General features: G+C 45.0%; 1 long non-coding RNA gene across 2 annotated transcripts in view; it reads right to left on the bottom strand.

Annotated features, from left to right (window-relative positions):
- Positions 1-3,444: 3,444 nt before the first annotated feature.
- LOC138786290 (uncharacterized) overlaps positions 3,445-16,794 on the bottom strand; it is a 75,217-nt gene continuing 61,867 nt past the window's right edge. For both annotated transcript variants that reach the window (XR_011362213.1, XR_011362211.1), the window contains one exon: positions 3,445-3,901. This is a non-coding gene — a long non-coding RNA (uncharacterized lncRNA). The remainder of the gene's footprint in view (positions 3,902-16,794) is intronic.

Raw genomic sequence — 16,794 nt, 5'->3', positions numbered from 1 at the left:
CAACCCAATGTAGCTAAGTACTCTGCTGGGACCTAGAAATATATTCAATAGTGAAGTGTTACTTGTACTTGTGTATAGACTTTGGTCAGACCCCTTCTGTCCCCTGGTATCGTCAAGCCCATCGCAGTAGGGTAGTACAAGCCCCAGCCGTGGTTATCTGAGTGTAGCTAGGTGTCCAAGGTGTTCCAGTTACCTGCACTGCGCAATAGGATACGTAGGCCTTCAGTACTGGCTGCTTTGAGGCTAGTTCCTCTTTTATCAGAATACTGCCCTCTGTGTAGACGTGTTCCTGGCAGTGGTCAGGGTGTTCCTTGGTTACCTCTTCCTTTAGTGTGCTTAGCACTGTATAATAGGTATAGTAGTGATAAAAGAACTGGTTGTCTCTTGCTGCATCTATACACAGTGGTGATTAGACTCAACTGAACTCATTTCTGTCCCTGACAGGGGTCCTGGCATAACTAAAGCAGGAACAGTGTTTTTTGTGTTCTTCCTCTGTGGGAATCTGAATAAGACTGAGAATACTCTGCACTTCCTCCACCAGTGTAAACTCCTCCTACAGGGGTTTGTAGTGTGCCTCTCTGTGAGTGGTGGGGATAAGTGTGTGCAGGCGAAAGGGGAAAGATAATAGGCTAGAAGAAAAGAGCATCTCCTATTGTTCAGCATAAAACATATGGTAGACATTACTACCTTCCGCTGTGCAATACATATAAATATAAAATTCTGACACCTAGTGGTGAAACTCTAGGATCACCACTTTAACCTGAGAGAAAAGGCTTTTGACAGGTGCACAGGAGAGACAAAAACACCAGTGGTGGGACACCACAGTAGCAGTTTATTGGAGCATGGTGGTGCAGCTCATTTGGAGTTGTGGCACAGTTAAAAAGGGGGCAGTGGCACAGTGGTATCATTACATTACTTTTTTGGCACAGTGGCTTGTTGAAACAAGTTAAGGGGGCACAGTGGTACGAAAATTACAGTTACCTAGCAACCAGTCACTGGCTTCAGGGACCTTGTGCCATCTATTGCTGCGGCCAGTGATTGGTGCAGAGTATATGGGCACATTATCACTGCAAGAAAGTAAGAAAACATAGCGGAGAGGAGAGGAGCTGCAGTGCCGATCATTAAGGGGGTAAAACAGGTAGCAAAGTTTTTATTTTATGTATTTAGTTTTAGTTACTAGTGGGGTACCGCAGGGGTCAGTATTGGGTCCACTTCTTTTTAATAGTTTTATTAATTACCTTGTAGAGGGGCTACAGCTAGAATCTCCATTTTTGCAGATGACACTAAACTGGATAAAGTAATCAGCACAGAAGAGGATAATATCATATTACAGAGGGATTTGGAGAAGCTGAAGGCTTGGGCAGATAAATGGCAACTTAAGTTTAATGTGGATAAATGTAAGGTTATGCACTTGGGCTGTAAAAATAATAAGTACAGTTATGTGCTAAATAATAAACACTGGGTAAAATTATTTCCAAAAGGGACCTAGGGGTACTGGTGGACAGTAAATTGACCTTTAGTGATCAGTGCCAGGCAGCAGCTGCCAAGGCTAATAAGATAATGGGATGCATCAAAAGAGGTATAGATGCTAAAGATGAGAATATAGTTTTGCCTCTTTATAAATCACTGGTCAGACCACATGTGGAATACTGTGTACAGTTTTGGGCACCAGTACATAAGACTTGCTGAATATTCGGTTTGAATGTTTGTCTGAGCCAAAAAGTTTGTCTGAGCAAACATTAATTTCAGACACCAGCACATTCGGATACCGAACAAAGTTTGAGTTCCAAACATGACTTCCAGGTTGATTTGCGTTCGAATGCCAAACAGTTCAAACTCTGAAGCATTCGAACACTGAGGTACCACTGTATATGAATGGACAGTACAGAGATCTTTCAAGTGATCTTTTTACTCCTAGGCCTGTAACCATGACAAGGAGACATCCTCTACGTCTAGAGGAAAGAAGGCTTTACCACCAGCACAGACACGGATTCTTTACTGTAAGAGCAGTAAGACTCTGGAACTCTCTGCCACATAATGTTGTCATGGCTGATTCATTAAATAACTTCAGGGGAGACCTGGATGCTTTCCTCTATAAATATAATATTACAAGTTATGGGCACTAGATTACATGTGATAGAAAATTGATCCAGGGATTTATTCTGATTGCCATTGGGAATTTTTTTCCCTGTGATGGGGCAATTGGCATTTGCCTCATAAGGGTTTTTGCCTTCTTCTGGATCAACATGCAGTGTCCCACTACATGTTTTTCTTTTTCTTCTTACACCTTGGTAAAAGTGTATCACTCTAGTGTCACAGGTTAGGACAAGTGGCCACTGTTCCTTACTCCAACCACTAGATGTCACACTCTCACAGCACAGCTGCAGCTAACACTAGGTTTTAGCTACAGACACTCTTTGGTCTTCCTTGAGGTATTTATTCTGGTCTTAGAGAGAGAAGAGAGCAGACCTCTTTTACAACCAGTTAGCTACCCAACCACTATGGGTTGCTAGACTAGACCCCCAGAAAAACTGGAGACAACGAAGTCTTCCTTGCCTATGCCATGGATTTTACTTACTAGAACAGGACAGTCAACCACCTAAGAGAAAAGAAACGGATACCTTAAGACTGGAGCTTCAGTAGAGCACAGAGCAAGCAAGCCGCTCTCTACTGACAGATACTCAGCTTTGTAGGAAGGGTTCTACAAGCCAGCTCCACCAAGTGCAGGGAACTGGGACTCGTACTACCCCAGTAGGACGGTAACTCGACACTTCGGGGCAGAAGACGGTTAGGTAAGATAACTGAGACTCATCCAAAGGTAAGATACCTTTTTTAAGTAAAGTGTGAAAGTTGTGTAAAGTGTGACTCTCTACCGCCGTTCTTGCACCTACACCTCACCTTAGTCCTAACCAAGGTCCGGTTGCCGCGTGTCCTGGGGTGGGTGTTACCGCTCCTGGCCACTGTGACAAGTAGCCTCCAAAGCACCAGACCCACCAGCAAGCCCAACATCAGTTCCAGCAACCCGGGCCACGGCAAACACACTAGGGTTCCTGTAGGTTGAACTTGAAGGACTCGTCTTTTTTCAACAATAACGCACTGTAATTTTTTTTCAGACAATCCGTTATTCAAATCAGAGGGATAAACATTGTATTGTGTTACAATAGTAGGGGGTTAATATAGAGGTTAAGGATCCAAAGACGTTAGAGCACCAGGTGCCATGAGCCCGTAGCTGCAGTGATTCCAGAATGTTCAGCTATTACACATTGTTATGCACTATGTGTGGGATTTGTGTGTTTAGTATGAAGTACAATTCCGTGAGGGTGAGGAGGCCATTATATCCTCCAGGATCTGTAAACACTAGAATACACGTCTCCTTCTCTTTGATCCTCTCCTGTCAGAATCATTTGTTCGCTACTATAAGTGCTTGAAAGGCAGAAGCTGTGATTTTCTATTTCTTGAAGGATTTTAATGGGAAATTAAGTAAAATCTTGACATTTTAATTTTCCACTTTGGATGCTGAATTCTGTTTTGTTTGTAATGTGATAAAGGAAGAAAGAGAAGAAAATAAATTGCATTAGGAATTCTCTATAGAAGAGAAAAAAGAGAGTTGTCTCATCACCACTTAAAGGAATTATCCGAGTCAAGAAAAAACGCAACTGCTTTCTTCTAAAAACAGCGCCACACCTGCCATGTGTGTGGAATTACATCTGGGCTCCATTCATTACAAAATAAATAAGCTGCAATACCAGACACAACCTAAGGACAAGATGGTGCTATTTCTGTAAGAACACTATATTTTCTAACCCTGGATAACCCCTTTAACATTCTTCATTAACCATTTTCTTAGTCCAGTTCTGCCGTTCAAGAATCCTTTTCCATCTGGAGACAAGCTCTGAAAGATCTGGAAATAAATCACAATGAAAAAAGAGAAATTACCATAAAACATTGTGCTAGTGTGGCATCCCTCTAATTCTGAGTTCTCAGCATGGCACCCCTTTAGATCAAGGTCTAGACTAGAGCATGGCTCCTGCCTTAGTTCCCAGCACGATTCCATTCCTATTTTAAGTTCCCTGCATGGCTGCCCATTTATTTCTAGTCCCCGGCATGACATCCCTCTCATTCATAGTCCCCAGCAATGCAGCCCCTTTATTTCTAGTCCCCAGCATGGCTTCCCTCTCATTCCTAGTCCCCTGCCATGGCTCACTTCTCATTCGTAATCCCCAGCTCGGTCCCCTTCTTATTCATAGTCCCAGACATAGCTCCCATCTCATTTCTAGTCCTTGGCATGGCTCACCTCATATTCATTGTCTCCAGAATGGCTCCCCTCTTATTCCGAGTCACAGCATGGCTCACTTCTCCTCCTTGGTCCCCAGCAAGGCTCACCTTTCAACCTTAGTCTTTGGCTTGGCTCCCTTCTCATCCCTAGTCCCTGACATGGCTCCCCTCTCACTCATAGTCCCTGACATGGCTCCCCTCTCATCTCTGGTCCTGGACTGGCTCCCCTCTCATCTCTGGTCCCCAGTATGGCTCACCTCTCCTCCTTAGTGCCCCGCATGTCTTCCCTCTCATCCCTGCTGGCATGGCCCCCCCTCTCCTCCCTAGTCACTGACATGGCTCTCCTCTCCTTCCTAGTCCCCAGATTAGCTCCCCATCTCTTCTTTAGTCCCTGGCATAGTTCCCCTCTCCGCTCTAGTCGCTGGCATGGCTCCCCTCTCCTTTCTAGTCCCTGGATTGGCTCCCCTCTTATCCATAGTCCCCAGCATAGCTTCCCTCTCATCTCAAGTCACTCATATGGCTTACCTTTCATCTCTGGTCCCCAGCATGGCTCACTTCTCATTCCTACTCCTTGACGTGGCTCCCCTCTCTTTCATAGTCCTAGACATGGCTCCTCTCTTATCCCTAGTCCCTGACATGGCTCTTCTCTCATTTATATTTCCTGGTATGGCTCCCTCTCATCCCTAATCCCTGGATTGGCTCCCCTCTCCTCCCTAGACCCTGACATGTCTCCCCTCTCATCCTTAGTCCCTAGCATGGCTCCCCTCTCCTCCCTAGTCCCCAACATGGCCCCGCTCTCCTTCCTAGTCCCTGACATGGCTCCCCTCTTATTCCTAGTCCCCGGATTGGCTCCCCATCTCATTCTTAGTCCCTGGCATGGCTCCTCTCTCCTCCCTAGTCCCCAGCATGGCTCCCCTCTCCTCCCTAGTCCCCAACATGGCCCCCCTCTCCTTCCTAGTCCCTGACATGGCTCCCCTCTCATTCCTAGTCACCGGATTGGCTCCCCATCCCATTCTTAGTCCCTGGCATGGCTCCCCTCTCCTCCCTAGTCCCCAGCATGGCTCCCCTCTCCTCACTAGTCCCCAGCATGGCCCCCCTCTCCTCCCTAGTCCCCAGCATGGCTCCCCTCTCCTCCCTAGTCCCCAGCATGGCTCCCCTCTCATCCCTAGTCCCCAGCATGGCTCCCTTCTCCTCCCTAGTCCCCATCATGGCTCCCCTCTCATCCCTAGTCCCCAGCATGGCTCCCCTCTCCTCCCTAGTCCCCAGCATGGCTCCCCTCTCATCCCTAGTCCCCAGCATGACAGGGTGATGAAATGAGTAATCAGAACAGTAGAACATTTCATAAAAACTGTTCTGCTCAGGAAGGGAGATGGGTCCTCAAACAGCCTGGGGTGAGTGAGTGATGGAGCGAGTGAGTGTGGAGAACAGTGGCGCCATCTGTGGCCATGAGTTATCATTACATTACATTCTCTTTGTCAGAGAGCAGCAGCTATTCTGCGGCTGTTGGAGGCCGTAGTACAGTGGCATCAAACATGCGACTCTCCAGCTGTTTCAGAACTACAATTCCCATCATGACTGGACAGCCAAAGCTTTGTAGTTTCTCACCAGCTGGAGGGCTGCAAGTTTCTGTGTGCAATGACAGCTCAATGTCTATGTGATGTCTCCTGTTTTCCAGGCCTAGCTGTGGTAGGGCGCATTTTTCCGGCTTATCCTCGGCTTCCATGACTGCAGCTTATGCAGCTAATTACCTTCTCTCTAATTAAGGTGCCGGGATTAGATTGGCTGCGGGATAATCAGCATTTTAATCCAGGGGGTTTAGTTTATTATCCCGTCCGTGGAACAATTGGCTGTGAGCATGAAGCCAGGATCTGCAGCATCAGGGACAGGATCCATTGCTGATCATAGTTATACATATTTCTTATACCATTTGCTTTTATGAGTTTTATGTAAATTAAGATTAATCACTGAATAAATAAAATATTCTAATGTATGATGTGTTTTATCCTCATTTTCAGCATAATAATGTAATGTCAGTGAATATTGAACACCCTGCTTCATATTCAGAGGCAGCAAACCTGAAAACAGCTAGTGCTGATCTGATCTGGGAAGAACATATACATATATCCAGTCTAGACATTGCTCTGTGAGCTGCACAGCCTGGACTCTACATTGATTATCATAGAGGTTTGTGCTGTTGTTGATGTGATGTGATGTGGAGTGTCCCAGCACAGGTGTGCCACTAAGTTTCTTATGCACCTGGGCAAAGTAACTCACTCAGGTTCTTACAAAGGGGATGAAGGAAAACTGCATTGTGTGTTTTTCCCCACTAGGTGTCACTGTGTATTTTCTATTTATTATGTAAAGCACAGCTGAAGCAAACATTGGGTTAACTGTATGTGTCACATGTTTGTTTTCATCCTATCCCAGGTACAGGTATTTTTACCTCTTTTCTTTCTCCTATCCTAGCTCTTCTTTCTTTTGCAAACACAGCCCCACCAATCACCAGTAGGTTTAGTTCACCCCTATTAAAGGAAGGTTAGTTCCTGGTGGGAGGAGTTCTCTAATCAGTTCATCTGGAGAAAGAGAGAGAGCAATTCCTGCTGCAGTACAGTCAGGGCCTGGCCAGGACCCTTAGGGTCCTATTCCACGGGCCGAGGAGGGCCCGATCAACGATGTAAACGAGCGCCGATATGCTAGATTGCCGCTTGCTTACTGGGCCTATTCCACGGCCCGATGATCGTTGAGCGAGGGCTGCAGGGACATCGTTACCGATGTCCTTGCAGCCCTCGCAGCATACATTACCTGTCAAGTCTTCTCCTCCACTCTGTCTTCATCCCTGGGTCCCGCGCGCTCCAGCTTTAGAATGGCCTTTCAGCTGACAGGCCACTCAGCCAATCACAGGCCGCGGCGGTCCGGGCCTGTGATTGGCTGACCGCTCTGTCAGCTGACAGGCCATTCTGAAGCTAGAGCGAGCGGGACCCGGGGAAGAAGACAGAGCAGAGGAGAAGCCCTGAAGGTAATGTATTGTGCTTCTCAAATCGTCAGTCGCCCGCCGCGCACCGCTATTCCATCATAGGGGAATGATAATTTTAGGTCTGGCCCTAAATGAACGATCAGCCGATGACACGATCATCGACTGATTGTTCTCTCTATTCCACCGAGCGATAATCGGCCAAATCGGGCCGAATGAGGCCGATTCGGCCGATTGTCGTTCCTGTGGAATAGGGCCCTTAGATGTTCTGGGTCTTTTGTAAGTAGAGCTGGAGAGAGAGACAACAACAGAGAGAGATAAACTCATGTTACCCAGATATAACCTTAAATAGTAACTGTTGTTTCAGCAAAGGTTGTGTGACCAAGTTCCTTCCTTGGCATGTGACTCACTAAATGTGGTAATAGAAAGCAGTGTTAAGCCTTGCACGATCAAGCCTAGTGTATGCAGTAGTGGCAGTGTTTAACATTGTCACAAGCAAAATGAATCAACAAATTAAAGGGGTAGTCGGTGGAATTTGTTTATTTTTTTACTGCAGATCAACTGCTGTCAGAAAGTTATTCAGGTTTTTAAAATACTTCTATATAATATTTTCAATTCTTCCAGTACTTTTTAGCCGCTGTATGTCCTGCAGGAAGTGGTGTGTTCCAGTTTTCCGGAATACCGTACCGTTGCTGAATATTCCAACACACAAACTATAATTCTATTCTGATACATGAATTACAGTATGGGCTAAAAAATGTGGACTGAGCAGGCCTAGGTTACGTAGCAACATGCAAATTTTCCAAAAAATACTTGCAAAAACATCTCACGTCTCAGTCTGAGTCACTTAAAGTAATGCAAATCACTGCAGTTAAAATGTCACAACAAATCCAACAAATTAAAGTAGACGTCACTGACAATCAGGATGTAAGCAGCCGGGATACTTCTTACCTTACAGACCTTTGAGATGTGCCAGGAGTGAAGTTAAACATATTTGCACACTGGGTATTTTTTTTTTTTCAAACATATTTTTATTTATTTTCACAATTTTACAAAATAAAAGGAAATTTGACGAAGGAAACCTCACATCTTGTTCCTTCCAGGCATATAAAGATGGTAACAGACATTTCAACACAACAAAACACCCCAACGACCCCCCCTCCCTCCCAATAGTGCTCACGGCCCAAGGTCCTCACAGTAAACTGGTACCTCTCACCCAATCTATCCCATGGCGGAGTAGGCAAGCCAGATTATAAAGACGTACGTCTGGGCAGCCGAGACCTCCCTTGTCCTTGGGAAGGGACAGTTTTTTCTGAGAAATACGCGGCCGTTTCGAGGCCCATATGAAAGTGCTAAATGATTTCATAAGCAGCTTAACATCAGCATGCTTAAGAAGTAGAGGGACTGTCTGCAACGGGTATAGAAGTTTGGCAAAACCCATCATTTTCAATAGGGATACACGTGCTAGTAGGGGAAGAGGTAAATTAGACCATCTCTGGAGATCTCCCTGGATTTTCCTAATAATGGGAGGAAAATTCATAGTGTAAAGGGAACTCGGATCTCTGCCCACTTTGATTCCCAGATAAGTAATCAACGTCGGGGCCCATTTTACTGAAAGACATATGTCGGGAGGGGGGTGACGCGGGGTCCTCGGGGACAAAGCTAGCAATTCGCTCTTATCTACATTGATCTTAAAGCCCGAGTAGCTACCAAATTGGTCCAGGTAATGTAGAACATTTGGCAGATCTCTCTTATAATCATTTAGGAATACCAATAGGTCATCCGCGAAAAGCGCTACCCGCTGTTCCCCCGCTCCAACCTTAATTCCTCCTACATCAGGTGCGGATTGCAGCCTGCGAGATAACGGTTCCACAGACAGGTTAAAAAGCAGAGGGGACAGCGGCACCCCTGGCGTGTCCCTCTAAAGAGAGGAAAAGAAGGGGAGAGAAACCCCAGGATGTGAATTCTCGCTAGAGGAGTAGAGTAGAGACTTTGTATATAGGTAAGGAAAGATACCGTAAAGCCCATCCCCCTCATCACCTCCATCATCCATCCCCAGCTCACACTGTCAAAAGCTTTTTCAGCGTCGATGGACAAAAGAGCTGGGGATGGATGACTGTGAGGTCTGACCTCGTCTAAGACTGCTAGCACTCTTCTTATATTCATGACTGCTGCTCGCCCTTTAATAAACCCCACCTGGGCTGGTGAAATAAGATCTGGCATCACCCGGGATAACCTGTCCGCCATAATCTTTCTGATCTTGAAATAATTTTCAAGTCTAGGTTAAGTACAGAAATAGGGCGGTAGGATCCCGGTTGCTGCGGATCCTTTCCAGGCTTTAAAGTTACAAACCCACTTGCCGGATCCGCAGCGAGTCTCCTTGCTGCGTTTTTGCAGCGAGACTCGCTGCAGATCCTGGCCCTATACTTTCAATAGCAGAGAAACTCGCAGCAGGGATTTACATCCCTGCTGCGATTTTGTCTGCAGCCCGCCCCATTAACCCCCCCGGCCGCCAGACATTATACATTATCGGGTCCCCGTTACTGCTTGCTTCGGGGCTCCCGGTGTCTTCACGGCTCGCCCGGCCAATAAGTGCACTGCGGTGGGGCAGCGCACTGATTGGCCGGGCGGAACGTGCCGGGAGCCGCCGAAGCAAGCAGGAGCCGGGATCAGGTAATGTATATCCTGCCCGCCCCCTGCAGCCCCGATCGCCCCCCGCAGCCCCCTTCCCGGGCAATGGTGCGGCCGGGGGCTGGGTGCAATGGTGCGGCCGGGGGCTGCGGGAGATCGGGGCTGCAGGGGGGCGGGCAGGATACAGTATACATTACCAGGTCCCTGCTCCTGCTTGCTTCGGCGGCTCCCGGCACGTTCCGCCCAGCCAATCAGTGCGCTGCCCCGTCGCAGCGCACTGATTGGCCGGGGGGGCCGTGAAGACACCGGGAGCCCCGAAGCAAGCAGGAGCTGGGACCCGGTAATGTATAATGTCTGGCGGCCGGGGGGTTAATGGGGTGGGCTGCAGACAAAATTGCAGCAGGGATGTACATCCCTGCTGCGATTTTGTCTTCCATTGAAAGAATAGGAGCCAGATCCGCAGCGAGTCTCGCTGCAAATACGCAGCAAGGGGACTCGCTGCGGATCCGGCAAGTGGGTTTGTAACCTAAGAGTATAAGCCGTATTTGATGTGCCTGGAATGGGCGTCCCTTCTATGTATGTTCTATAAACAGATAACAAGGTAGGGGAAATATCTTCGTTCAAGATTTTATAAAATTCCCCTGAAAACCCGTCAGGGCCCGGAGCCTTGCGGGTCTTAAGGTGCTTTATAACTCCAGATATCTCCTCTACTGTAACTGAGGAGTTGAGAAGGGTCACTTGGTCCTCTGTTAGAGAGGGCAAAGCACCTCCCAACCATGAGGCCCTGGTGCTATGGGAAGATGGGGCGGGTCTAGCGTACAGAGTGTGATAGAATTCTTGCAGGAGAGACACAATTTTTTCAGGGTGATTATGTGGGATTCCCTTAGTGTCCTGTAGGGTGTGAATTTGCTGTAAAGGAAAGGGGCCCTTAGCAAACCTAGCCAAAATGCGCCCCGCCTTGTTCCGCACACTGGGTATTTTAAGAAGAAAGATGGAAAGACAGAGCTTTCTGTGGTTTTAGGATGTTAAAGAATAACCCTACTATCAACCCAATGTCTATTTCAACATTTTCAGCATGTTTTAAAGGTGCATTCTGGGCACATAATTTTTTTAGATGTTGCTGTGGTCGCCCTGAAGGTAAAACATTAGGTGTATTCACCCACCTGGGTTCCCACAGGTTTTACCCCATTTGGCCACAGGAAGGCATTATTACTATATAGAGCACAGGAAGGCATTATTACTATATAGAGCACAGGGGGCATTATTACTATATAGAGCACAGGGGGCATTATTACTATATAGAGCACAGGGGGCATTATTACTATATAGAGCACAGGGGGCAGTATTACTATATAGAGCACAGGGGGCATTATTAACACATGGAGTACACATGGTCAGTATTACGATATGAGGGGAACTATTAGTATATAGGGTCAAAGAGGGTGTTATCACGATATTGGAACAAAGGAGGACATTATTACTATATGTAGGCACAGGACAGCATTATTTCTATATGGAGGAAATATTACCATATGGGGTACAGTAGGGCATTATTACTATATGGGGGCACAGGAAGGCATTATAACTATATGGGGGCACTATTTATATATGCGGCACAGGAGGACATTATTACTATATGTGGGCACAGGACAGCATTATTACTATATGTAGGCAATATTACCATATGGGGCACAGTAGAGCAGTATTACTATATGGGGCATTAGTACTATATGGGGCACAAAAGGGCATTATTACTATATGGGGGCACAGGAGGGCAATATAAGTAAATGGGGAACTTTTACTATATACACACCACAGATGGACATTATTACTACAATTGACTTAGGAGGGCATTATTACTATATGGGACACAGAAGAAATTATAAACACATGGGGACATGGGGGGGAATTATTACCATATAGGGTGCATGAGGGCACTATTACCATATGGGGACACAGGAGGGCATTATTACTATAAGGGGCACGGGGGCATTATTAATATATGCTGGCACAGGAGGACATTTTTTCTATATGCAGGCATTTTTTTTCTATATGGGGCATAGTTTAGGCACTTTAAGTGAAAAGGACAATTTTTGGCATTATGAGTAATTGGCGGGTGACATTTGGGGCACTATTAGTGATGACATTATAACCATATGGCACGCTGAAGGGACAGCAAATTTTGCAGATATGAGTCACAGTTGGTAGAAGTCATAATGACGTAAAATGGGAAAGAGAATAAGTCAGATCTGAGATGATGTCACCCGTGAGTCACTGGATGTAACTGCACGGTAATCACTTATATGGACTGCAGAGCTCTTATATAACACTGATGCCTGCTGCTAAATGCGTACTGTATTAGAGTAATATTGTTTTATTGGTCATACAGTAAATGTGTTCATGGTGTGATATATATATATATATATATATATTATTATTATTATTTTTTTTTTTTATTTTATTTTTTTTAGGGGGTTGGGTTTTTTTCAGATCCTGCCAGCACCCCCTAAAAAACTCTAGACAATGTCTGGAATTTGCAGTAAGCCATTAACATTTCAGCAGTTGTGTATCTCACATGTGTAACCAGATCTGTGATTGTGTAACTCGGCCTCTCATACAATCTATTAGTAAATGTTCAGACATCATCACGGACACATTTCTCCCTGGTTAAGCACTCTATGAACAACAAGGGATGGGCGAAGAGATTTTCATACCTTCATTAAGTAAAGGTTTGTTGAGCAATAAACTTCTCCCATCTTCTGCTGCAGGGGAAACAATCATCAGGGAGCCAAAACATTCCATTACAGGAGTTAATCAGGTGTGCAGCTCGAGTAATAACCGTACAGAGGGCCAGGAACCTGACAGACTACTTGGCTACTAATTAAAGTAAGTAGTCATTTCAGGATCTTATCAAAACGAGGGATTTTCTGTTCTTAGCAAAGACAGGAATTATGGTTTGGAAGAGATCATGACTCCTTAGACTGCCAGAAGAGTCCACAGGATCCTTCTCTAAAGGCGGCCATACACCTTCAACAATGGTTCCACTTACAGTTATCCCTCCCATCCTCCCCATACACAGCAATGGAGGGGAGGGGTAAGCCGCAGCCAGACAGCTCGGGGTAGTTAAATTTCATCAAGCCCCACCCCTTTCTCCACCAACATCATCTGTCATGGAGTGTCGGGAGACCCCCATACACATTACACTCCGACAGTTGTATGGAGTGTATAGGGACCTTAAAGGGATATTCAACTCAAATCAATCTTTCCATATGCTGCTGTCCTTATGGAGAACATAACAAAGATATTATCCTATTTTTACCTCCCTCAGTGTCATCCTACATCATCTTTAGGTCTCGGTTGAAGGATCCCCCCCTCCACTTCTGAGATTGACTCATCTCAGGGGTGACAGCCCGCTCAGCCAATCACATGCTGCGGCATTGTCCTACCTCAGTCAATGATTGGCTGAGCAGGCTTCCATCCCAGAGACAAGTTCGCCTCAGAAGTGGAGAGGCTGTTCAGTATTATCTTATAACATAAAAAAATTCATTTGAGCAGAATACCCCTTTAAAGAGGTTGGTTGGGTTCATCCAAAATTGATAGCTTTAGACTTATCTTCACCACCAAAAGGTCCCGAACATTGATTCTAAATGCAGATCATTGGGCAGGTAGAGCAGGGAAGGTTTATTTATACAGATTAACCCCTCCTCTTTGACACAAGAGTGCCTCCCCTGCTTATGCCCCTCCCTCCAACTTATCTGAAAATTGAAGGGATCGGGAGACAATTGATCTGTGTTCTCTGCAGAATTTGTACAAGTTTTATTTCTTTTTAAAGTTTACCATTCCTTTACATATTACAAGACAAAATCCAAAAAATGTACTCTGGGGAGTGGTATTGTCCTTGTGATAAGGTGAACCAAAACTAAAAAAAAACTTTTTTTTAGAAAACAACTACTTACAATTGGTGAGTGGCGACACTTCCTTTACATATTGGAATACTTTCTTTTTTTAATATAAATTGTACTAACAAAAGTTTCTTCTTTATCAGCTCTGACAGCCAAGGTCTTATACTTGATGAATGAGTTGCTGCCAGGTTTTGCAACCATTAATATTTCTTGTAAAAACAACTAAACGTTCCCCTTTCATGTCTGTATTTTCAGTGCAGCTGCCAGGAGGTCGGGTGGGATGGTATGTCCGTCCTCCTACACCATCCTCCTACTCCTGCACATACTATGTATATCAGGTTCTGCCATTGTTTCACCCCTCTGGCTGCCGAAGGGTATATTATCGAATATCGCATGTGGAAACACACCCTGAAGCTTTTGTTGGTTAAAAAAAAACAACAAACACCTAGTAAAGCCAGGGCCGTATTAACAGCTGCTGCTGCTTTAGGGCCCTATTCCACCGGACGATTATCGTTCAGATTATCGTAAAATTGTTTGATTATAAATGATAATCGTTCGGTTGAAATGCAGTTAACGATTAACGTCCGAACAAGAAATCGTTGATCGCTTTATAAGACCTGGACCTATTTTTATCGCTGCTCGTTTGCAAAACGTTCGCAAATCGTTCGCATTGAATAAGACGTCGTTCAGTCATTCGCAGTAGATACGAACGCAATAGCGAAGAAAAACGATTTCAAATACGATCATAAGTAACGATTATCGTTCCATGGAAATGAGTGAATGTTTTCAGGTCTTTCGCAATAGCGGTCGTTTGAGATCGTTAATCGTTAACGATTATGCGAACGATAATCGCCCGGTGGAATAGGGCCCTTAGGCATTAAACCTGAAGACGCCGATCGCTGTATAGTTCATGTGACCAAAAACATTCATTGTCATCACTGCACATCTCATATTTAGACATCAACAATAAATTTTATCGCCACATAAAAGATGCGATCAGCTGACAAGCAGGTGTTTTCCCACGAGTTGGCTGATCGCTGGCACTTTTCCCCGGTCGATTATCGGCTGAATTCTAGGAATGCTCCTTGACGATAATTGGCCCGTGTAAAAGCGTCCTTGGATATATTCGCCACTAGAAGGGTGCGTTCACACTACGGAATCCACGAGGAGAACATCCCGCGGATTCCACCATGCCCACCCGCTTGACTCTCCGCCTGTGCCATAGACTCCATTCTATGCTCAGGTAGTCAAGCAGGTTCGAGCAACGGAATTTGCGAGATGTTCTCCGAGCAGATTTCATAGTGTGAATGTGCCCAAAGGCAGAATTAGTTTATCTAACATTATGTTGTTGATACTGCCAGTTCAGCACTAGAATTCTGTTTACCTAAACAAATGAAGGCCATGCCCATTTGACTACTAACTAAATTGTCAGACAAATTATACACCCACATATCTAGGGAACAGGAGGGTATATGAAGCTACTTTACAGCAGTGTGTAATCCGGATACCCTATGCTGTTTCATGATAGTGACATCTCATATTGGGGGGTTGGTTATAGTTAGTCTTTAAAGGGCGGTGCACATCAAACTTTTCATTCCTGAGCAATTTAAAAGGGGTTATCCAGTGCTAAAAAAACATGGCCACTTTTCCCCCTCTCTTGTCTCCAGTTCAGGTGTGGTTTGCAATTAAGCTCTATTTACTTCAATGGAACTGAGATCCAAACCCCACCCAATCTGAAGACAAGAGAGGGGGAAAAGTGGCCATGTTTTTGTAACGCTGGATAACCCCTTTAAGCTTTTCTATTTAAAAGGACAGATCCCTTTCATCTGCCCCCCCCCCCTTAGGAGAACTGCCTCTTCCATTTTCTGCCCTGCCCACCTGCCACTGAATTAGACCCCAACCCCCCACCCACCTGCATTGGCCAGTGATCAATCGCTGCAGGGACATCAGAGGAAGCAGCAAGTAAAAGAGAACCATTAGAATGGCAACCGTTAAGGGATTGGGGAGTATACTTTTATTTTTATATTTAAACCCCCTAGTGGTTAAAATTTTATATCCATGGACTACCCCTTTAAATTTGCATTCCCACATCTGCAAGTGCTGTCCGCAATCACTGACCAGTGATTCTGGACAGTGACCAATTGCGCATCTCTACTACGACATGTCCTATTTTTTTTTTTGTGGCACAGATCACTGGCATTTCACAGATCTGCAAAACTTGTGGCTGTGTGAATAGGCACATAGAAACCTATTGGTTTTAAATTTGCATGTAATTGCGGATCCGCAGAGTAGCTGACCCATTAAGTGATATGGGTCACACAGGCTGACGTGCCTACGCTTGTAAACAAGTAACAACCAAGACTAAAGAGCTGAGAATTTCTTAAGAGGAGATAATTGTCCTTATATAACCCCATGATGTGATAGAAATGACTGTGCTCACCAGCGCGTTTTAGGCTGTGATTGTTAATCTGCAGTCTTATTAACCTCTTAAAGGGAATGTGTAACCTAAATTTTCTTTATCTGATTCGAATTGGAGATTAAAACTTGTTCTTTTATTCTAATCTGTTCTATTTTCTGAATTTATTTTTTTATTTTATTTTATCAATCTGTACATTGTTATGGGGCAGCCATATTGCTGTTCTTAACAGCATTTAGTGACATGCTTTACAGCAAGACTTATGGACATAGATGACAATAGGCATACTCTGTTCCACTGAGATGAATGTGGAACATTACTGAGCATACTCTGTGACCTGTGAGGTCATTCCACTGGGAACTGCCATTGTCTCCTCTATCTACTGGTGTCACATGATGCTGCAATGCTGTACAGATCCCTTTACAGCAACCTCTTCTTATCACCACAGACACAACAGTCTAGGCTTAGTTTTAGCCCCAGTGGTGAGAATGAAAAGTGTAAGATTTTAGGATTATTTTATAATATAGATAGAAAAATGGAAAATAAGAATACATTTCACCAAAAATTCTTAAAAATATGTGTTAAAATATGTAACATAA

This window comes from Dendropsophus ebraccatus, chromosome 3 (genome assembly GCF_027789765.1).
Source record: "Dendropsophus ebraccatus isolate aDenEbr1 chromosome 3, aDenEbr1.pat, whole genome shotgun sequence".
In the NCBI taxonomy this organism is placed as follows: domain Eukaryota; kingdom Metazoa; phylum Chordata; class Amphibia; order Anura; family Hylidae; genus Dendropsophus; species Dendropsophus ebraccatus.
The sequence above is the reverse complement of the archived record's forward strand: the minus strand, read 5'-3'. Positions and strand labels throughout refer to the sequence as shown.